The sequence below is a fragment of the Stegostoma tigrinum genome, chromosome 6 (genome assembly GCF_030684315.1).
Source record: "Stegostoma tigrinum isolate sSteTig4 chromosome 6, sSteTig4.hap1, whole genome shotgun sequence".
NCBI classification, from domain to species: Eukaryota; Metazoa; Chordata; class Chondrichthyes; order Orectolobiformes; family Stegostomatidae; genus Stegostoma; species Stegostoma tigrinum.
Window position 1 is genome coordinate 99,460,596 of NC_081359.1, and position 24,331 is coordinate 99,484,926.

The following is a 24,331-nucleotide window of genomic DNA, read 5'->3' on the forward strand; positions in this document are numbered from 1 at the left end:
GAGAAACCCCTAAAAAGCCATTGGAAAATGGGGACATAGAATGACAAAAGCAAATCTTGTAGATATGGTTGAGGATTGTTGAGGCTGACGGTGAAGATTGCAAGATGTTACTGCCCCATACTTTGCCAAACACTGCCATGTGTAGAACAACTGCACATGCTATGCTGGAAAAGAGCCCAACCAAGTTATTACTGAGACACAAACAATGCAGGGCTGAGGGGCATCACTCAGGAAGTTCAGTGATTCTGAGAAAAAAGGTTCTGCAAAGTTTTGCATGGATCACAGAAGAGGAGCTGGATGGGCTGATGTGATATTGGACGTCAAAATTATTGCTGAGACTGGAGAGTCTGAGTGAAGCAGAAACAACATTTTGCTGCAAGCTGCCATTGCCAAGAAGAGAAACAATGCAACTGTGCGGGCCTTTGAAAGGAGTTCAGTAAGACAGAAATTCTCCACAAGTCAAAAAATATCATGATGACAAGGACACAGCAGCAGCTGAACCAGATGTGGGCAGTGAAGCGAAGCTGACATCCAGAAATCCAAGTCAGCAATACAGATCGCTATACCCTAAGGGGGGAAAAATATCACTTCTGCAGGGGCCAACATGGCTTACTGATCCTGACGTGGAGACCTGAGACTACAGGCATCCCATGAAGAAGCGGAGGCCACTAAATCAATATCTGAAAATATTGTGTTGTGCCTGTGATCAAAATAAAAAGGATGCACACCAAGTGCTGTCCTCGAAAGCATTGTGTTGAAAGGAAGAAAGTGAAAAATTGAACAAAAGACAGAAACTATGCTGGACAGAGATGCACAGACATTGTAATTGAAGAAACTCATTTTCTCAGTAAGTTAGGAGATGAATAACTGATGAAGATCTTTTTTGCAAAGCCTACAACAATACTTTGGCAAGTGTCTATTTGTGTAATGTTAAAAGACCCCTGGCAATGCTTCCCTTCTAAAAAGGAAGGGTGACAGGGTGACGATTTGAGAATTGGACATGGTATGGTACTTGAATGAGAAACTGGAAGTACATTGGTTACAACATAGAAAAGACAAACAACACATGAAAACAAAGTGTTGGTCAAAGCTTGTGATTATGTGGAAGCACTGCTACTTATGAAGATTTTATTAAAGTTGGCCATTCGCTTAGGAAACCATTCATAGATACTGAGATTCATAGATTCATACAGCCCATAAAAGGTGTTTCAAATTCTGAGTCTGCACTGACATAACTGCCACTAAAGGTGAGCTGATCCCAATTTCCTGCACTTATCCCATATCCTTGCTTATTATGATCTTTGAAGTGCTCATCCAAATATTTTATAAAAGTTGTAAGGTTTAATGGCCTCCACTGCCTTCCCAAGCAGTGCATTCCGGATTCCTGTCATACGCTGCATGAAAACATTTTTTCCCAAATCTCCTCTGAATCTCCAGCCCCTTACTCTAAAACTGTGCCCTCTCGTGATTGACCCCTCAACTGAGGGGAACAGCTGCTCTCTATTCTAATCGAAAGAACCACTGATGCTGTAAATCAGAAACAAAAATAGAAATTGCTGGAAAAGCTCAGCAAGTCAGGCAGGATCTGTGACGAATGATCAGAGTTACTGTTTCAGGCCCCGTGTCCCTTCCTCCGAATGGAAGGTTCACTGAACCTGAAACGCTAACTTTGATTTCACTTCACATATGTTGCCAGACCTGTTGAATTTTTCCAGCAAGTTCTGTTATTGTTCTCTATTCACTCTAAGTCCCACCTCAGACTTCGCTGCTCTGAAGACAACAGTGCAAGCCTGGCTAGTCTCCCCCTTGTGCCTCAATTTGTCCATTCCTGGCAACATCCTGATGAATCTCCTCTGTAATCCCTCTAATGCAATCACATCGTTCCTGTAGTGAGGTGACCAGAGCTGCACACAGTACTCCAATGCCTACCCAATGCTCTGTATAATTCCAACATTCCCTCCTTGACCTTATATTCTATGCCACGACTGAAGAAAGCAAATGTCCATTGATGAACCGGGAGATCCATTCAGTGCTGAAGTGCAGGTCTGAGGCATTCAAGTCGGGTGATCCCGACCTACACATGAAATCCAGGTACAATCTTTGCAATGCCATCAGAGATGCCAAAAGGCAATACCAAACTAAGGCTGAGACCCAGACTAACCACATGGACAGCCGTTGTTGGTGACAAGTCTTACATGACGCAATGGGTTACAAAACGAAGTTGAACAGAATCACAGGCAACAGTACATCTCTACCCAATGAACTTAACTTATGCTCGACTCACTTTGAACAGAAGGGCAGTGAAACAAATGTTACTTGACCCAGCAGCCTTAGATGCACCTGCACCCTCAGTCACCACCACAGATGTTAGATCGGCCATCTAAAAGGTGAACCCATGGAAAGTGACCAACCCGGATGGAGTCTCCAGCCTTGCACTCAGATCCTGTGTGGACCAGCTGGTGGGAGCATTTGCCGACATCTTCAACATCTCCTCACAATGATCTGGAGTAACCACTTGTTTCAAGAAGACCATCATCATCCTAGTGCCAAAGAAAAATCAAGCAGCTTACTTCAATGACTGCTGCCAGATGGCTCTGACATCCATTATTATAGAATGCTTCAAGAGGTAGGTCGTCGATCACATTAACTTCAGCCTCTCAATTACCTTAATCCCTTGAATTTATCTACACGCACTATAGGTCCACAGCAGACGCCATCTCCCTGGCCCTACACTCATCCTTGGAATATCTGAATAACAAGGATGCCTACGTCAGGGTCCTAATTATTGATCACAGCTCTACCTTCAATACCATAATTCTAAACAAACTCATCTCCAAACTCCAGGACTTAGGTCTCTGCTCTCCTCTGTAACTGGATTCTTGACTTCCTATCCAACAGACTGCAGTCACTAAGGATAGATGACAACAGCTCCTCCACGATAATCCTCAACTCCATTCTCTGTAAGGCTGCATACTCAGCCCCCTACTATACTCCTTATGCACATGTAACTGTGCGGCCAAATTCCGCGCCAACTACATTTACAAGTTTGCCAATAACACCACCATTGCAGGCTGACTCTCAAATGACAACAAGATGGAGTAGGAAAGAGATTGAGTGCTTAGCTGCCTGGGCTAGGGACAACAATCTCTCCATCAATGTCAGCAAAACGAAGGAACTGGTCATTGACTTCTGAAAATGGATTGGAGGGCACGCCTCTATCTGCATCAATAGTGCTGAGATGGACATAACATTGGAGACCATCAAATTCCTTCGTGTGATGATCATCAACAATCTGTCCTGGTCTACCCATGTTGACACCACAGTCAAGAAAGTACAACAATGCCTCTGTTTCCTCAGGAAGATAAGGAAATTCAAGTGTCCATAAAGACGTGTACAAATTTTTATAGATATACCACAGAAAGCATCCTATCTGGGCACATCACAGTGTAGTATGGGCAACTGGATACATTTCAATAAATTTTCCCCCTCTAAACCCTTAATGCTTTGACTATCCCAATTTATATCAAGAGAGATGAAATCCCCGGATATAGTTACTAGATCGCCTCTGTGAACTATCTACATATTTGGTCTTCCATTTCTTGCTGACTCTTTGAGGGTCTATAATATACTCCCAGTAAGGTAGTTGGCTCCTTAATATTTCTAAGTTCTACCCACAAAGCCTTGTTTGAGGACCCTTCCAAGATATCATGTTTCCCTATTGTGTAAATGACTCCTTAATTAATAGTGCTATACCACCACCCTTTTCATACCCTCCTCTATCACACCTAAAGATCCTATCATCTGAAATGTTGAGTTATCGGTCCAGTCCTTCCCTCAACCACATTTCTGTGATGGCAAAAATATCATACTTCCATGTGTCAATCCACAGCAAAAGCTCATCAGTCTTACCTTTTACACTCCTAGCATTAAAGACCATCTAGCCTGGCCTTACTCTCTTGACAGTCAACACAGCTGAACTCACTGTGACTTGCTTCCATTGCTGTAGCATAATATGTCTCTGATCCATCAATATTCTGTGTCTCCTCCCCCTGCCAGACTAGTTTAAACACCTCCCAACATCACCAGCAAACCTACTTGCAATGATGTTGGTCCCAATGTTGTTCAGGTGCAGACCGCACTAATTGTACATGTCTCACCTTCCCCAAAAATGGTCCCAGTGATGCAGGAATCTAAAACCCTGCCTCTTTCACCAACTCTTGAGCCAAGCATTCATCTGTCCTGTTTTCTTACTTCTAAACTTGCAAGCACATAGCACTGGGAGTAATCCAGGCATTACAACAGTTATTCCTTACTTTGCCCAAGCCTAAACAACAGTGGTTAAAATTTCCCAAGGGAAACACGAACCTTGCTAATTTAGATTTCTCTGGTCAGAATTCAGCTCCAAGTTAGAACGGCATTGCGTGGTAAGCCACTCTTGAAAGGCTTGAACATGTAAAGGCAATACTGCAGCAGTAATGTCAATGGGCCAGTCATTCTGAGTGCCAACCTAGTGCTATGGTATGTGGGTTCTAATCCCACCACAGTAAATAGCGAAATTTAAATTCATTTTCTAAATCTGGAATTAAAGAGCTTCAAAGAGCAACCACAAAACCGTTGTTGTATGATGTGAAAACTCATCTGGATCAGCAATATCCTTCAGGCAAAGAAATTTGCCATCCTCACCTGAACTGGATGACAAGTGACTCCAGACCCATATTAATGTGATTGGCTCCTCGTTGCCTTTGAAACTGTCTAGCAAGCCAATCAGCTCAAAGATCTGCGATGCTCAAATCCCATTAAAGAGAGGAAGGTTCCAGGCTGGTACTTCACTGAAGCATTTTTGAACATTCTGACTTCCAGAAGAAATTTTCAACTGAGGACTTCCTCCTTTAAGACATACAATAGACATTAGAATAATTCGAGAAGAATAGCAAAGGTGTTCTTCTGGGACCTGACTAACACATGTTGTTTAATCAGTACCTAAATCAGCTGACCTGATCACTTGTTTCTTTGCACAGAATTTAGCTGATGCATTTTCATGCATTGAGTATATGTCAGCAGTACTCCATTGATTCGGAAGCATTTCTGGCATCCTGATGTTGTAAGAAGCACAATATAACTGTTAACTCTATATTGATAAAAGCTTATAGTACTGGACATTGATACAGAGTACAAAGTGTTTGTGTGACCATTTGAAGATGATAATGGGCACAACTGTAACTTCAGCCTGCCATTCTTAATGGCGTAACCAGCAGTCTTCATCATGTCCTCTTGATAGGTTGCTCATATACAAAAAGTCTACACACACAAATCATGAATTACAACAATAACTAACCCAGCGTCCACAAACAGAGCTAAGTCAAGCCACTGTTTAAACAAGCTGATAACACACTGCAACACCTCAGAGCTACGCAAAAGCAAAGTGGAACACCAACACAGAATCTTTGCAAACAATGGGTATCCCAACAGCTTTATCTGCTAATGCCTGGCAAATAAACAATACCAAGAAGACACTGTATGTCCCAACACACTGGTCACCCTACCCTGTATTAGAAAGATGTTGGAACCAATTACAACACTCCTACAACCTCTTGGAATAATGACAGCCCACAAACCAACAGCCACACTTCATCAGCTACTCTCAAAGGTGAAAGACCCAGTACCTGCAATGAGCAAGACAAATGTAATATAAAAAATATCATTCAGCAACTGAAAGAAGCGATATATAGGACAGATGGGCCGGAAACTTGCCACCAGGATACACGATCACCGACTTGCAGCAAAATGGCATGACCAACTCTCCCTCATTTCTAGTCACTCTGACAAAGAAGAACATCAGTTTAACTGGGATGACGTAACAATACTGGGACAAGCAAAACAAAGACAAGCACAAAGATTCTTGGAAGCCTGGTTTTCAAGCACTGGTGCCATAAACAAACATATTGAAATAGACCCCATCTGCATACCACTACGGAGCGAAACCATAAAGAGAGCTACCCACCATTGCTGAATGGACCATACCAATTCAGAATGGAACTGAACACCAGTGTTTTAACAGTGGCTGGCCAGATGTCAACTAGAAGGGGGAAAAATGTTTGCACGAAAACCAGCCAGATTGGCGAATCAACCGACAACTCCAATGGTTCCTGCTCTCAATAGCTTCATAAAATATCTATGTTGCATTTTTCCAGGTTTTCAAGTTTCTGAACTGAATGGATCATTTCCAGTCACAAGGAGAAGGATAGTCCAGATAAGATGATGCTGCTGCCTCAGCTGTCCTCAGAGCAGCTCACACATTTCAAGCTGGCCGTTACAGACAGAAGTGGACACCAGGCAGGTGAGGACCAATCAACTCAATCAAGTGCCATTCTCCAGTCTTTTCTATGTACCCTTCCACATAGTTTATATCCCAATACTTATCTAACCTCGTGCTTATCCTCCACCACACTTCCAAGCACTTTGAGAGAGTGGCTAAACAAATGAAATGGCCAGTGACTATGTGGGTATTTTTGATCCAAACAAAGTTGGTAGGTAGCGCTAGTGAGGTATGTGCATCACTATTAGAGGCGGTTTCTGGGGAGATAAGGTGAAAAAAGTCATTTTATGTGCGCATGAGTTAGTGCCAGAACTGACAGGCAACGTCTTAGGAATCTAAGGAGGGAACCTGGTCAAACGTACATGGAGTTTGAATGGGTCAGACAAAGTAACTTTGATAGGTGGTTAAGGACATTAAAAATAGATCAAACATATGATTCTCTTAGAGAGACAATTATTCTGGAGGAGTTCAAAAATTCACTTCCTGTAGTAGTGAGAACTCATGTGAAAAAGCAGAGAGTTAAAATTGCAAGATTAGCAGTGAAAATTATAGCAGATAATTGTGAGTTGGTTCATAAATAAAAGTTTGGCTTCTGACACCAATTTCAATCTGTAGAGGTAGAAATTAGGGAAAAGAGAAATCCTCAGGTGGTAAGGGAAAAGGAGATATCATTGGAGGTAGTAAAAACAGTTTACCACAGGGTGAAAAGGAAACCTATGAGGGGAAAGAAAAGTAAAAAATCTCAGGTGTTTCCACTGTAATAAAGTAGGCCACATGAAGTCACAGTGTGGGTGGTTTAGAAAAAGCACTGAGGAGATGGATGTGGGAAAAACAAAACAAGCAAGTGAGTTTTGTTGAACTGGTAAAGGAAAGCACAGTGGAAGCTAAAAAGCTGCAAAAGTATGTATAACCTGATTAGGTTTAGTTGAGAAGAAAGACAAACAACTTGCTGTGTGAAAATGTTCATTTCTCACATCACATTTGCTACTTTTACAAATCACTTTAAGGCTGTCCTCTTATTCTCCACCCTTTTTGGCAGGTAAGAACAATTTCTCCTCACCTGTTCTATCGGATCCCCTCAGCCTCCTCTTCAAGGAAAACAGACTCAACCACTCCAATCTAGCCTCACAACTGGAGTTTCTCAGCTCTGAAAACAGCCATTCTTTCCAGGGTAATAAAGTGTGAAGCTGGATGAACACAGCAGGCCAAGCAGCATCTCAGGAGCACAAAAGCTGATGTTTCAGGCCTCGACCTTTCATCAAACATCAGCTTTTGTGCTCGAGATGCTGCTTGGCCTGCTGTGTTCATCCAGCCTCATACTTCATTATCTTGGATTCTCCAGCATCTGCAGTTCCCATTATCTCTGATACAATTCTTTCCAGGGTGGTCACTCCTCTCTATTGTGTGTTGTTTTAACAGTATATAATATCCCAGAGCCTTGTACAGGTTCAGCATAACCTCCTTACTCTTGTACTAAATGCTCCTATTAATAAAGCCCAGGATACTGTATGTTTTATGTTTATATTTTCTGAACATGTTCTGCCACCTTCAACAATTTCTACACATACAGACCCAGATCCCTGCAACCATTTGAGAATGGGACTGCTTATTTCGCATTGTCTTTCCATGTTCTTCCTACCAAAAGCCTTCATGTCACACTTCTCAGTTTTGAACTTCATCTATCATATATTGGCCCACTCCACCACTTGTCAATCTACATCATTGCAATTTAGAATGCTTCCAAGTTTTGTATAATCCACTAACTTTGAAACAACTCCCTAGGCGCCAAGATGTAGATCAATAATAGATCAGTCCATTGAGCGAGCACATTGGGCTGATTAGATCCTTTCTGACTTACAAATTGTATTTGTATGTGATTTTAAAAAAAAATCAAACAGCACCCTGTGACTTATGTCCCCTCTATCATACTGAATAAAACAGGACCAAAACAAGAGATGTTAAGCATTCTCAGCATTTCAATTCCAAACCAATAGTTCCTCTGAACACCACAGTGGAGCTTCAAACAGAAGAAAGGAGCTAATTTAATGAAATATTTAGAGTTCTAGTATTTTAAGTGCCTGAAGGAATCATTCTAAAGCCCCGATTGTATTCGGCATTACACTGCTGCGTGATCACATGCCTTGCTGTTTGCCACCGTGTCTATTTCTGGAGCAGAGCACTTGTAAAAGGAAACACCTGCATTCAGCATCTGGCTCACTTTCACCCAGCTGACTTCGCCTTTCATCCCTGCATTGGCTGAGGTCAGCTTGACAAACAGGTGGTTCTCCTCATAATGTTGGGTTTTTTTTTCCTTAACGTGTGTGTTCGCGCTGCACTGGACCACAAAGAGCAACTTTACTGGAACATCGTTACAAGCCTGCGGACAAATACTTCCCCATCGAATTCCCAGATGTTCAATATGATCAGCAATCGACTTTGAACGGCTCGATACAAACAAAACACAGTCAGGGTCCCCCCTTTTTTTGCAAGTTGTTTTTTGGGGAGGGGATAATGCAAAAACGAAAGAACATTGCCATCATTCGATTAGAGTTCGTTGGAGCCTTAGAAATTAGTATGTTTGAAAGTCCAGTGCAGTAAAAATGTTAGATTTAAGGGTTGGTGGTGTGTGATAATGCTATTTGCAAAAGAAAAACAGGAAAAATACTTTCACATGGAGAAATTATACAGCAGGGTCATTCCAATTTAACATTTCAAGCCTGTAATTGCTGTTAACCTCTTTGGTTGGACAAACATACATCAAAGGTTAATAAACAATCCCTATCAAGCAACCCGCACAGAGTTTGCTTCCCTTTACTGGCCTAGGAATTGGAATTGTTGTACTGTTTCTTCCCACCCTTATTCCAAGCCAGTGCGTAGATGCGAAAACATTTGCAAAAAAAATTACAAAACCCCCCTTTTAACGCTGCTTGGGTTTCACTTCAATAAGCTTCATGCGCTCAGCGACAGCAGCACTGTTGACATTTTAAATCTCTAGGTATGAAAATATTTGAGTAGTGCGCCGGTAATATTTCTCCTTGATACGGTGGCCAAGAAAATCTGTGGACAGATTTGTCGCTGCTAAGGTTTATTCAGCTAAAGTAGGGAGGGGGTGGCGGTGAGTTTCTGTCTGCTTGGCAGTGTTTGTCCATGCCAGAACGCGGCTCAGAAAGGGAACAGTGATCTCGTTGTGAGAGGAGGGTTTTCTCCCTCCAACACTTGTTTACCATGTCAGAAAACTGTTGGGAAAATATCAATTAAATCGATTAACTGCCAAGTGGATCCCATTAACTCCAATCACGGATCGAGTTTCCCATTCAGCAAGGGGCCCGCACCCTTGAAGTCTCTGTAGCCTAGGTTTTGACCCACGCTGTTGGATATGCCACTGAATGCAACAAAAGGATTTGAAGATGTTATTTATTCCTATCTATCTTTCTTAAGAGAGCGGCAATGTAAATGGGAAGAGAAACACACTCCTGATGTCCCCCCCCCCACATTACCAACCTATGCTAGTACAGTCCTCCGTGGAGCCGGTAGGACTGGAACTTGGGTTGCCTGGGTCAGAGGTAAGGATATACACCACTACTACAAGGGCAAAGTACAAACAAAATCATGTCTTCCTTCTCCGTTCAGAGATTGCCATTTACGTTCCTAATGGGCACAAATTTTGAAAAAAAACAAAAGAACTGTGATGCTGTAAATACAAACAAAAACAGAAATTGCTGGAAAAGCACAGTAAGTCTGGCAGCATCTACACAGAGAAATCAGAGTTAACGTTTTGGGTCCAGTGGCCTGTCCTCATGACTGGGCCGTACTTTTTCCCCTGGTTATTCCCTTCCCCCAAATATGTTTTTGAAATGCCTTTGGATTTCGCCTCAATTTTATCCAGTGATTTTTATATCCCTACGCACTCCAGATTAGTTGAAGATGTTGCAAAAAGCATGGTGTGGTGTTAGCATTGCTCTCACAGGCGTGTTTGAGGGAGGGATTAGGACTGAAAGTTCAGCATTCCAAGTTCTAGGATCTTCGGTTGAGATGGGGTTGGGGGAAGCGCGAGTGGGCTGTGTAAAACAGGTATTACAATGTTTGGTAAGGAATCACTTCCTGCAATAGGGAAGGATGATTATTATCTTGAAAAGGGTTCCTCAAATGAGTTCATGTGGATAGAACTTTAAACCAAAGAGGGGCAGTCATTTTCCTGGGGGTGTACTTTAGACCCCGAAAGTCAGGGAGTGATACAAAATTTATGAACAAATCTCAGCAGTGTAGAGTCAGATGACATGGAAACAGACTCCTCCATCCAAGCAATCTGTGCCAACCATGTGCCAAAACTAAACTAATCCCACCTGCCAGCACTTGGCCCAGAACTCTGCCTTAACCATCCTGTCTACATGTGGCACAAACTTCAAATAATTAGGTAACTGAACCCCAAGGTGTCTCTGTTCTACCCAAGGCCCTACTTTTAATTATGTAAGTCCTGCACACCTTGTCTGTTTTACCAAAAAAGCAATACCTCGCATTTATCCAAATTAAACTCCATCTGCTACTGCTCAGCCCATGAACCCAATTGATCAAGATCTGTTTGTAATCTTATATACATTCTTCACTGTCCACTATACCACCAATTTTTGTGTAATCTAAACTATATATCTCTGCTTTCTATATTCTCATCAAAATCATTCACATAAATGACAGACAAAAGTAGACCCAGCACTGCTGATGACAGCCCTCCAGTATGAAAAGCAATCCTCCACTACCACAGCCTGTCTCCTGTCATTAACTAAATTTTGTATCCAATTGGCAAGCTCAACCTGAATCCCATGTGAGCTAACTTTCCTAATTAGTCTACCATGTGGAACCTTGCCAACGGCTTTTCTAGAGTCCAAGTGAACAGTGTCAGAAGTCACAACACCTCAGGCCACAGTCCAACAGGTCCACCTGAAATCATGAGCTCTTGGAGCATTGCTCCCCTGCCAGGCAACGTGGCCACTTCACCTGATGAAGGAACAGCGCCCTAAAAGCACACGACTCAAACAAATCATTGGACTACAACCTGGTGTTTTGCGACTGTACAAGTAATAGGATTGCAAGAGGGGATTTCCAATTTCCCCAATTTTATCTGGACTAGACAATGTGCGAAAGACTTAAAACGAGTGGAATTCTTGAACTGTGTCCGGTTTGTAGAAAGTTCTGCAAGATGGGGCATGGTGCTGGATCTAATCTTAGAGAACAGAGCCAAGCAATTTGTAGATTAGCAGTGTATTTGCAATTGCAAGATGGAGCATTTTGGTGAAAGTAACTGTACTTCGATTAGATTTGAGGTAATTTTGGAAAAGAACTGGAAGTAACTGGGGAAATCCAATTTTAATTTTGAAGGGGTAATGTTGAAACTGCAGGGCGAATGTGTTCCCAGAAAGGTGAAGGGTAGGACCAACAAGTGCAGATGTTAAAGGAAGTACAGGATAAGGGAGAAAATAGGACGCTTATTGCAGATACTGAAGTCTCAAAGTAACAGTTGGCATCAAGGAGTATAGAAAGTGCAGGGCGGTGCTTAAAAAAGAAATTGGGAGAGTGATAAAAGGATATTTGTAAAATATTGTTGGGGAACATTAAGGAAAGTCTGAAACATTTGTAAAATACTATTGGGGCAAGAGAATAACCAGGAAAAGTGTAGGGCCCAATAGGAACCAAAATGGCAAGCCGTGTGTGGAGACAGAAGACGTGAGGTTTTAAGCTAGTACTTTGCATCTGTATTAAAAATACATTAGGATTGAATAGGCCCTGAAATCAGGGAGAGGAAACTGTGATAAACTTCAATAAATTAGCAGCGAGAGGGAGGAGGTATTAAAGGTTTTAGCAGGCTTGTAAATGGGTAAACCCTCAGGCCTAATGACGTATAGCGCAGGCTGCTGTGTGGAAGGTTACCGAGGGGTTTGCAGGGGCTCTGACAATAGCTGTATTGGGATTTAAGCTCACCTGGCATATTAGCCTTGATTATTCCCTCCCTCTGGATCAGTCCAATGACAATACCACCAGGCCACCGTCTGCCCTACGGTGTATTCTGAAGACTATGTCCAGATTATTGCCCAGCTACCTGAAGTTCATCATCAGCATGCTAATCTTCAGTTAAGTTAGACTGGTGATGGGGGTGACATTTATTGTGGCAGAGTGGGGACCATTGCTTGGATTTTTGACAGCTGTCGTGAGCCAGGTTTGGGTACATTTTAATGTCGCCCTGTCACCACCCCTTATGTCTGTTTCCAAGTCAAACATCTCCCCTTCCCCCACCGCATCCCAAAACCAGCTCAGTTCGTCCCCTCCCCCCACTGCACCACACAACCAGCCCAGCTCTTTCCCTCCCCCCACTGCATCCCAAAACCAGCCCATCCTGTCTCTGCCTCCCTAACCTGTTCTTCCTCTCACCTATCCCTTCCTCCCACCCCAAGCCACACCTTTATTTCCTACCTACTAACCTCATTCCACCTCCTTCACCTGTCCGTCTTCCCTGGACTGACCTATCCCCTCCCTACCTCCCCACCTATACTCTCCTCTCCACCTATCTTCTTTTCTCTCCATCTTCAGTCCTCCTCCCCCTGTCTCCCTATTTTTCCAGAACCCTCACCCCATCCCCCTCTCTGATGAAGGGTCTAGGCCCGAAACGTCAGTTTTTGTGCTCCTGAGATGCTGCTTGGCCTGCTGTGTTCATCCAGCTTCACACTTTATTATCTTGGATTCTCCAGCATCTGCAGTTCCCATTATCACATCGGGAAGCAAGGGCTGGCATCGTACTAAAAAAGTACAGTTTTAAAGTGTTTTTCGAACGAAGCAAGTCCAGGGTGAGAGAACTCTTTTCCACACAGTGCATAATTAAGGTCAGGAATGCATTGCCTGGATGTGCGGTACAGGCAGGTTTAACTGAGGCATTTGTGAGGGCATTGGATGATTATTTAAACAGAAACATAGTGTCTTTTCCCCATAACCTTGCACAAAGTCAAAATGCTCAGACAGTCAGTGCAGGGTTGATGGGTTGAATGGCCTCCTTCTGAATGGTAATCATTCTGCGATAACAGTTGCCAAGTAACCCTGACCACACTTGCATATTGATCATTTTGTGGTTCGACACCAGTTGCATGTGGATAGAGAGAAAAGCCTACTAGTGGGCCCCTAACTGTTCTGGTTGTGCCTGGATGACCAAATGTGTAGTCACTGACACCCAATGTTGTGAGAAAATGACAGCGATACAAACTTTACTGCCTGCTTGTGCTGATCTCAGCAAGCAAACACTTCCAGCCCTGGCAAACGAGCCTCATGGACATGTGGACCATCACCTGGGAGATCCTGTCAAGTTCGTTTTTGGAAACCCTCACGGACTTGATGCAATAACAAAACACGGACCCGTTTAGAAAAAAACACAAATCCTTTATTGCAGAGCAAGTACAAGCTGTGGAGAATCACTGTACTCAACCCGGCACAGAGAGCAGAGTCTCGTAAGTAATTCTCCTCGAGCAGCGGACAGTCTCTGCTTTTTATACTTTACTAAGTGCATAATACATAAAACAATTTTACATCTCACAATGACATGATACATGAAACAATTACTACAACAGACAAAGACAGGATACAAAACAATTATTATATCAAAAACATAAAAGACCAGGATATAGTATCGATCATTCGCGGAGTGACTGCTAATGACAGGAGGCGATTTCAAGTTGCTGACGTGACAGAATGTAATTTCAAGTTGCCGAAGTGTCTGGCTTGAACAAAAGTCAGTGCCCTGGCTCCTTTGTCAGAGACAGAAGTTACATACTTCAGAAGTCTCACACCCTTACAAATGCTCCTCACTTAACCTTATTTGAGACAGTCTCCACATACCCCTGTGCAGGAAGATAAAGATTTGCGCAGTTTAACTCTAATTCTATTCAGACAGGAAGCTTAAGGCGGTGTCTGCATACCGATGTGTAGGAAGATAAGGAGTTACAAAGTTTTACACCTAATTTCAGGTTGGGCAGGATGTTTTAAGGCAGTGTCTGCAAACCTATAAGTAGGCAGATAAAGGACATTAATTTATAGAAGTATAGAAATCAATGGGATGTTATCCCAATAACATCTCAATCCAGCATATTTCTACTTCAGACCCCTTTAAGAATGCAGAAGCAAAGAAGCTGAGGACACTGGTGACTTTGACAGCCATGATAACCAGTGTGTAGCAGGTCTTCTTCCAGGATACTGCAAACATTTCTGCCAACACCTGAGCGTCCTAAGATACTTTTTGTTTTGAAGTGTGGATGAATATAGTGTCCGCAGGTAGTGGATTATGTTGTGTGTAGTTATGCTTGTAAACTGCACCTTTCTGCTATTCCCCCTGCCTTGTACAGATAGGTGTCCAACTGGCTGTTGCTAAAGTTAACGGTCTCTTCAACATGTGATGTTTGATAAGGAAGTCTGTCATCTCAATTTCAGGACATCTCTATAAGAGTTCCTCTGGACAGTGTCAGTTGACCCAACCATCTTTGGTTGCTTCGTCAATTACCTTCTGTCCATTATGTTCAGAAGTGGGGATGCTCGTTGGTGAATCTGCCATATCCAGCATCATTCGTCACTCCTCAGATACTGAATCATTTCATGTCCAAATATAGCAAGACCTGAATGATATCCAGGCTTGGACTGAAATTTGAGTAATGCACCACACAAATACCAGGCAATAATCATCTTCTACGAGAGAGAATGTAACTATTATGACTTGACATGCAATGGCATTACCATGACTGAATCTCCTACTCTTAACATCCTGGGGTCACCGTTGACCAGAAACTGAACTGGACTTGAAACAAAAACAGTGTCTGTAAGAGTAGGTTAGAGGTTTGGAACCCTGCAGGGACTAACTCAGCTCTTGGCTCCCCAAAGCTTGCCCACCATGTATAAGGCACAATTCAAAAGTGTCAAGGATCCCACTTGAGTGGATGAGTGAAGCTCTAACAACACTTAAGCAAATGAGCCCCATATAGGACAAAGCAGCCCGCTCGTTTAGCACCACAACCACAAGTATCCACCCTCTCCACTCACGCTCAGTAGCAACAGTGTGTACTAAATACACAATGCACTTCAGAAATTCAACAAGGCTCCTTTCAGAGTACCTTTCATACCCACAACAAACGCCATGTAGAAGCACAAAGGCAGCAGAGATACAGGAACAACATCATATGCAAGATCACCTCCAAGCTACTCACCATTCTAACTTCAAAATGTATCGCTGTTCCTTCAGTGTCACTGGGTCTAAGTCCAACAATTCGCTCCTGAACTGCATTATGAGTCTACCAACAGCACATAGATTGTGATGGCTCAAGAAGACTGCTCATTGGCACCTTCTCAAGGGCATCGAGGGACGGGTGATAAATGCTGGCCCAGCTGGTGCTGCCCATATTTCACAATTGAAGCTATTTAGAAGGTAGAAACAGAGTACGGTCTTGATATGTACACAGCTATCTGTATCTGAAAGTTGCAGTCTGAGCTGTTGAATAAACCTGAATGAGATTCTCAAGCAAACTGAATCTATGCTACTTCATCTGTGTTACTTGCCAATAACACTAGGAATGCAACAAAGCTGTGCTGGTCTCACTCTAATAGAGTAGCTGACATATCTTAATAAAAGCAAGCTGCTTTGCCTGACCAGTTTGTAAGCATGCAGCCTGCTGCATTGAAATAAGACCTCAGTCTTAACTTTTCTACCCACACACCCTGTTTTTCTCCCCATGGGTGTTGTCAGATGCATTGAGTGTTTCCTGGGATCCTCTGTTTTTATTTCAGAGCTCCAGACTTCTTATCGAATCATAGAATCCCTACAGTTTGGAAACAGACCCTTCAGCCCACCAAGTTCACACTGAACCTCAGAGCATCCCAGCCAGACTCATTCCCCCATAACTCACCCAATCTGCCTATGGGGTGGTTTAGCATGGCAAATTCACCTAGTCTGCACATCCTTGGACTGTGGGAGGAGACCGGAGCACTCAGAGGAGAACCATACAGACACGGGGAGAGCGTGCGACACAGACAGTAGCCCGAGGCTGGAATTGAACCCAGGTCCCTGGCACTGTGAGACAGCAATGCTAACCACTGAGACACCGTGCCGCCTCAATTCTGTCTCTACTTTGGACGTTTTTTACTATTAGCTCATTCTAATCACTTGGGAAGGAAATAAACATTGAGTCACCAATGGCCAACCTCATAAACCTGTAACAATGGTAAAGAAAACCCTGACCCTAATGAATAAGAAAACAATCTGTGAGATACAGTAAAATAACCATGCATATGACCACGCAACACCCAGGATCAAAGCACGACTCCTTCACCCTTGTTCTGTCCTCTGTGGCCATTACATTTCAATATGATGAATGTTTGTGAAACTGGCTGCTGAAGAATTCGTGCTTTGGCCTCTGAATGTGGCGAATGACCCACCGCAGAGCCCGTAGAGGCTAGAAGAACAGAATTACAACCAGGCGCAGAACATGAAATGTGCCAAGACTGAGCGAGCATTCAGGGCGGGTTATTCCTTTTACCAGATGGGTAGTAATGGGGAAGAATTTTTGTTTTGAGTCAGAGGTGGATCTCCATGCAGAGAGGGCTCGCTATACAATTCCTGAAAAGGAGAATGCTAGTTTTACTGCAGAAGGGCCGCTGCACTTGCAGGAGTCCCAAAGCACTTTACAGACAATTAATAATCAACATTCCGTTTATATTAGAGCTGTATAGTCACACAAATTGGCCTATAATTCCCAGTTTCTGACTTACTGCCCTGCTTAAGCAATCAGAGATCTGAACAAATTGTTAAATTTATAACGACCAACAGCTTGCATAACATACTCCTTATTGCCTTTTATGAGCATGTAAAGCTCTTAAAAAATTCATAGAGTAGATTCAGAGAAGTAATTCCCCCTGATCTGGGGGAATCGAGAACAAAGGGAGGTGGTCTTAAACTTAGAGAAAGACCATTAAGGAGGGAAACCAGGAAGCACAGGTTCCCATAAAGTGTAGCAGGAATCTGGAATTGAAGCTTTCAACACTGAGACTGTTAGGCAAGAGTCACAAGAGATAAAGAGTGAAGATGGATCATGGAATTGAGGTGCAGATCTTTCGTAATGTAATGGAATGATAGAGCATACTAGAGGCTGAATTAATTTCCCCTCCTCCTCAAATTGTTCCCAATCCCAATCTGCTTTTAAAAGCTGTGATCCTAGAGATGATTGGTTCTGGATTGAGTTGCATGGGTCCAGTTTCAATTTTACCACTGGCTATTCATGATTACATTTATGTAAAACAGGTGAACATTTAACACTTCAGTGCTACTTGGGCATGAGAAAACTTTGCTATTTATAAACATATACCTGTGTTTGTCAAGAAAGTAGTTGCTTTATAATCCTATGCCTGCAAATGTTTCAAAGTTTCTAATCTCATGGGATGAATGATGGGAATTATGCCTTGCATGTATCTTGAGTAGTTCAAACCTTAGAATTACACTGGGAGAATCTGATGTGGCATTTTGTGTGCTGTAATGCCAATGGATACCAGCTTGTGGTTGGGGTAGTTTTCTGTAACCATCCTGACTGGCTCTAAGGGGAGGTTAAACTAACTCATAGTTAGTTTACAGTGAGAAAGGAAAACCATGAATTTAAATGAGCAAAAGCTCTTGTCCCAAACAAGATGTAATTTAATGATTTTTGTGGCATTAAGTTGGACTTTGTTTGCAAGACTATTGTGTGACCTACTTCCATCCTACAAGATTGCATTATATTCTGCAATATACCCACCCAATTTCTTATTATTTCATTGGGATTGGCAGGGCCTTAAAGCAGTCTCCAATATTAAGCATTCAGAACCTGTACATTATGCAACAATTCTTTATTTGTTTATGGGATTTGGGCATCACTGGCTGGGCCAGCATTTATTTTCCATCATAATAGTTTTTATGAAGCTGGCGATGAGCTGCCTTTTTCAACCACTGCAGTCCATCTGGTGTAGATGCACCTATATGGGGCAACACAGTGGCTCGGTGGTTAGTACTGCGGCCTCACAGCACCAGGGACCTGGGTTCGATTCCAGCCTCGGGCAACTGTCTGCGTGGAGTCTGCATGTTCTCCCTGTGTCTGTGTGGGTTTCCTCCAGGTGCTCTAGTTTCCTCCCACCGTCGAAAAATGTGCAGGCTAGGTGGATCGGCCATGCTAAAATGCCCATAGTGTTCAGGGGTGTAGGCTATAGGGGGATGGGTCTGGGTGGGATGCTTCAAGGGGCAATATGGACTTGTTGGGCCAAAGGGCCTGTTTCCACACAGTAGGGAATCTAATCATATGGCTATTAGGGAGGGACTGTAAAGAATTTGACTCAGGGACAGTAAAAGAATGGCAATTTATTTCCAAATCGGGATGGCACTTAGCTTGTAGCTGGTGGTGTCCCGACATAGCTGCCGCTCTTGTCCTTCTATGTGGCAGAGGTCATTCGTTTGGAAGGAGTTGTTTAAGGACCTTGGTGAATTTATGCATTGCATCTTATAGATGGTACACACTGCTGCTTCTATGCATCATTGGAAAAGCAGCGACAGTTGAAGCTGTTGGATGTGGTCCCAATCGTGTGGGCTGCTTTTTCCAGGATGGCATTGTTGGATCTGCACCCCACCACAATCTTGCTATTCCCCCACTGTGAATATTTAGACAGATAATGTTTGTATACAATGTACATAATTTTATATTTCCTATTGGCTACTTCTCCCAAGCCTCTGACTTTACAAGTTCTGGCCGGGTTTGGAGGTTTCACAGTTCTTCCAAAATGCATTCTCATCAAACATTTGACTGCAATTTGGTGAGGAACAGTCACAAGTAACAGGTAGGAATCATCACAGTTTTGAAAAAAAAACAACCTCAGTAACATCACAGCAAATTTGCACGGTGATTTGGGGTTCATGTGTATGTGCAAAGAGCTGGATTTGTTGGAGCCAAATGGTGTGAAATTTTACTTTCTGTTTCTGGTCTCCAGTTGAAAGTAAATAAACTGCAAGCAAACTCAAGGCGTTATAGGACAGCTCAAGCTGCATGAAATACCAATCCTGTGCCATGTGCCAAATTGAAGATGCTTCATATGGCCAATCATATCAATCATATGTCCGGGAAGTGTGCCCAATTTTGAAAACTGGCAGTTTGGAACTTGAATGGAGGTTTGAATCATTATGGTGTATCCGCAAAGCTGAGGACTATGTGGAAAGCATGTTTAACACAGTGGTCTCACCGCGGGTTGAGACCAGGCATGCAAAGAGAAAATGGGTGACTATGAGACCATTTAGGAAGTCCAGGCAAGTGGTGCAGGAGATATGAGAGTCTATTTCACTAACCACTGTCCACTTCAGATACTGATAAAAGTAATAATTCATCACAGGAATGTGACAAGAGCCAAACTTCTGGCACCACAACTGGTTCAGCTGAACAGTTGAGATGGATGAAGAATGGGTGAACAAAGTGGTAGGCAGTTTCATACTGAAAGCAGCAGACAGGCGTCTCTATAGCCATGGACATGACTGAAGGATGGTATGCTGTGTCCATGCTACCAGGGTCCAAAATATCATCAACTGGTTGCTGGTAAGTGTTTTCAGGCAAAATGAAGATCTAGATCTCATGGTCAACAGTGACACCAACATTTTAAATAGAGAGAGGGATGATGTCCTGAAAGTAGAAGTTAGGGAGCCAAGCAAAAGACTGCAAAGTAGGACATCTAAGGCAGAAGAGTTCTGATGAAGGGTCACTGGACTCAGAAGTTTAACTCTGTTTTCTTCTCACAAATGCTGCCAGACCTGTTGAGTTTTGTCAACAATTTAAGTTTTGGCTCTATTGGGACCATATAATTTTATCTATTTAGCCTGTAACTTATGTTCCATCACTCATGTCACATGGTCTAATAAGACAGTGACACTTGCCCCTTTGCCACTCTTGAACATAATGAGATCCTCACAGACATCAACAGGCTCTGCCAAACTTGAGTTGGTTGGATCAGCAGTTTCCCCTAAGAATACATTGAGTACCTTTTCTAATGCTGGTGGTTCCACTGTATTAGCAACTTTGTATGAGTAGCCAGTTGAATCTTTGCTACTCTGAAACTGCACCCTACTTTTACACATCTTCTTGAAGTGACTTATTGTTTTACAGTTATCACATTTCTTTTTAGTAGCTGTAGACTGCTATGTCTGAGATTCTTCTTTATTCTATAGTGCTGATGCTGACTCTCAGCTTTTGCTGTCAGGACTATTTGTTTTGGCTTGTCCAGTATAATTTTAAGGTTGTTACATTTCATTCATTAATGGATTTGGTTGCTGTCCTGGTGATAAGGTTGACCGTCTCCTCTCAGGCTATGTCTTAGATTCTCCCTGCTTTCTGCTTTAAGTAGAATCTGAATAACTTTCTCTACTGTAAAATATTCCTTGGGCTGTAATAAACCTGACAAAGACTCATCAGTAATGCCAACAACAATTTTGACACTTATGACTCTTCAAAGTTTCGTAGTCACATTTGTGCACTAATCTGCAGAGATCAATGATATTTTTTATGTATTCCCCTGGATATATATCTTCTGTTAAAATTTTATGTTTCAAGAATTTATTCATTCTCAAATTAAAATATTTGTCAAAAACATGTAGAAGTTCAGCAAAAGAGCCTGCACCTTCTTTTCTATCTTGGCAAGTTATAACATCATCAGGTTTAAGTCCTATTAAATAGTATATTTATTTGGTCAGCTTGTGATTTAGTGTCTAGCCTGGAGGAAATTCAGCATCTTAAGAACTGATTTCTCCAAGAGGCCTGATTCTTTGTTCTATTTGACCCATGTATGATTTAAAAAGAAAATTCCAGGCAGTATTATATCTCCTGCTACTTCTTAATACTTTAAAACATTTTAATTCTTGTAGCAAAGTAACATTGAGATGTTATCTTTCACAAGCATTTGTCCCATTTGTTTTTGCTATTTTACTTTCCATGTCTTAAAAGCCTTTAAGTTCTGCACTAAAGCAATATGAGCTTCGTTTGCTTCTTTTAAGTGTCAAACTCAGTAAGTAGCCATGCTTATTTCTATGCACTGCTTACTTGGTTTCCCATTTAATTTTCTGGCCAGAGTAAAGGCTTACTAAATTCGAAGTTTCCTGCCCTCTGTAGGCAAAATTGTTTTTTCCTGCAATTTTTGCAGGCAAAATCAAGAACTACTACTCCACCCACACCTACATCCCCAACTTTTGTGGTTTAATAAATAGTATCCATTCTTTTCCATGATTTTTCTGAATAAATGTCAGTGCCTAAGGCCTTATTGAATTCTTCCCGTCTGAACCACAGTTTACGCTATTGATCTCCTACACTTGCAGCCGTCTCAGTAGTCTCTTTACTACCTTCTTCCATTAGACTCTGTCTGGTCATGTTTTTAAATTTCCCCTTTCTCACTCTTATTCCGTGTTACCAACACTACAACCTCATCTTCAATTACTTCTATGGCACTTGATTTTTCTACAGTTGCTGTGCCTCATGTTGAGCAGTAGGCATTCCTTTTTAAAGTTGAGCTTTCTCAGCCTGTTCCACAGCCTTAAACTGAAGTTTTTCCCTTGCCCCACAGGGATCTTTAACTTCACTGATAGTGCTCTGATGCCTGTCAACTTCCTAGCTGAACCTGTAACTGGGACTGCTTGCACAGATCCTCACTTGCCGATGGAACTGTGAAGTGTGATTAGCTTTGAGCTCACACTTGCTCAGGTTCTTCTCCTGGGTCTGAAGTTAAAGGCTTTACCATTAGGCACTGTTTCTCCCTTTGTTAATCTTTCCATGAGTCGTCTCTAGGCTGTTTGACCATTCTGCTCTGATGCAGCTAATGGTTATTCGTGTGAGTAATTCTTAAATCCACAAGGCTTTCAAGTTCTAGTGTTCATCACTGCTCCTGAGTTCACTTGAATTGTCTGATCTCACCAGAATTCTCTCCACTGTTACCTTGTGGTACCAAGCAACAATGCCCACCACTGCTAACATGTTTTATGGTGCAGCTAATTTGAATTCCAACTACACTGCTGATCACCATGTGGTATGTTGCAAATCACTACCTACTTGGGCTTGGGAGGCTTGGCTACCACAAACAACTTTCCTTCACTGCGTCTGAAAGTCTCTGTCGGTTTACAATAAAAGATGGAAGCCATTAGTGAGGCCCCATTCCTCTCTCTCTCCTGTGTGTTCCCTTGTGGATCCAAAGCCTCTCCTCTCCTTGAGCCTCACTGTGTTTATTCCTGGATCTCTCTGCTGTGTTCCTTTTACATGGTCCAATACTCTGCTGTATCCCCGGTAAGTACAGGCATGAAGTTTCACTCTGTATATCCCTCTGTCTCTCTGTCCCTCATAGGTCCACATCCTCCACTCTCTTCTGTGTGACCATTGGCCTTTCATGATGTGGCCTCTTGATCTCTTCCATCCTCTCACTAGTCTCTGACTTACACTTGTGTTCCACTTCGTCCTTCCCAACTTTTTCAACCTCTCTCTTCAGTTCTGAAGATCATCATATTGGACTCAAAATGTCTCCCTGGATACTTGCTGGGTTTCTCTAGCCTATTTCTGTTTCTCTTTGGGTTCCACAGTGGCAATGGTAGGGTTTTCATCAGTGCTTCTGGGTTAAATGGCCCTTCATCATACTTTGTATTTTGCAATAATTATTTGGCTTAGAGTAACATAAATTCAAAGATGGAATCATATTGAGTGCAGAGACAGTATAAGATAGCAATGCATTTTCAAATCTTCTGCAGAATTACAGTTGAACCTTTGTGGTCATTGAATTAAGATAGATCCTGTTGCCAGGACACAGAACGTGACACTCCTACCAAAATTTTGAGAGTCTCGTTCTACAATTCCATTTTTTTTCTGTAAAACAGTAAATCAATTGCCTTAACAAGTATCCATAAATAGCAAATAGAAATGGAGCCATGGTATTATCCAATTATGCTCATTAATTTATCAAAATACCTCACTCGCTCCATAAAATAATTTTGTTCGAGAATAAATTATAAACAAACAGTCAGTCTGTACCAATTATGGCGACTTACCAAATGAAGAAATGTGTGCTCAATCTAAATTCCCAGATGAAAACACTTGCTTGCATAATATTCCAGATGTCCCCAATATCCTGGAACACAGTACAATTTACACCAAATTGCTCTGCATACCACTTGTCTTACTTCCTTCGATTTGAACATATCCTTTATGATGATAACAATACTCATTGTCTTAGTGCCTGAATGTAAACTCACTCATTTGTGATGGTAAGCACAGATTATCTGCCTCAAATAAACAAACAAGTTCAAAAGAGTTAATGTATATGTACATTTAAAGGGGCCCTGCCAGTTATTAACAATGATTTTAAATGTAATTAAAATTAAAAGTGGAATATAGTGGAAGTGCTGAGTAGCTTTGCCGGCACCTGTAAAGACAGACAAGATTGCCTTGCTCACTCAGCCTGTCGCACCTAGTTATGAAATCTTGCTTTCTCCACCCCACCTGAAGGCCACCCGATGTTCTTGGATGTATTTTATAAGCGTAGCATCCCTACAGTGTGGAAGCAAGCCTTTCAGCCCATTGAGCCCACATTGACCTTCTGAAGGGTATCCCACCCTGAACTCCCTCCTCCGCTAACCCTGCATTTCCCATGGCTAATCTACCTAGCTTGCACATCCCTGGACAGTATGGGCAATTTAGCATGGACAAAAGGACATTAGTGAACCAGATAGATATGACTGCTCCACCCTATGAAAATGTTGAATTGAAGGCACATTCTGCACTTCTGCGGAATCCATGATCTAAATCCCCTCTCAGAAATCTGGAAGACTTTCTTAACATGAAAAAGTAGGAGCAGAGTATCAGTCTGACTGTGAACCACAGAACTGATCCAGCACAGAAGGGGGACATTTGGTCCACCTTTTCCAAACTGACTGAAAGACAGCCAGATGCCCTTTCTAACCCCATCTTCCAG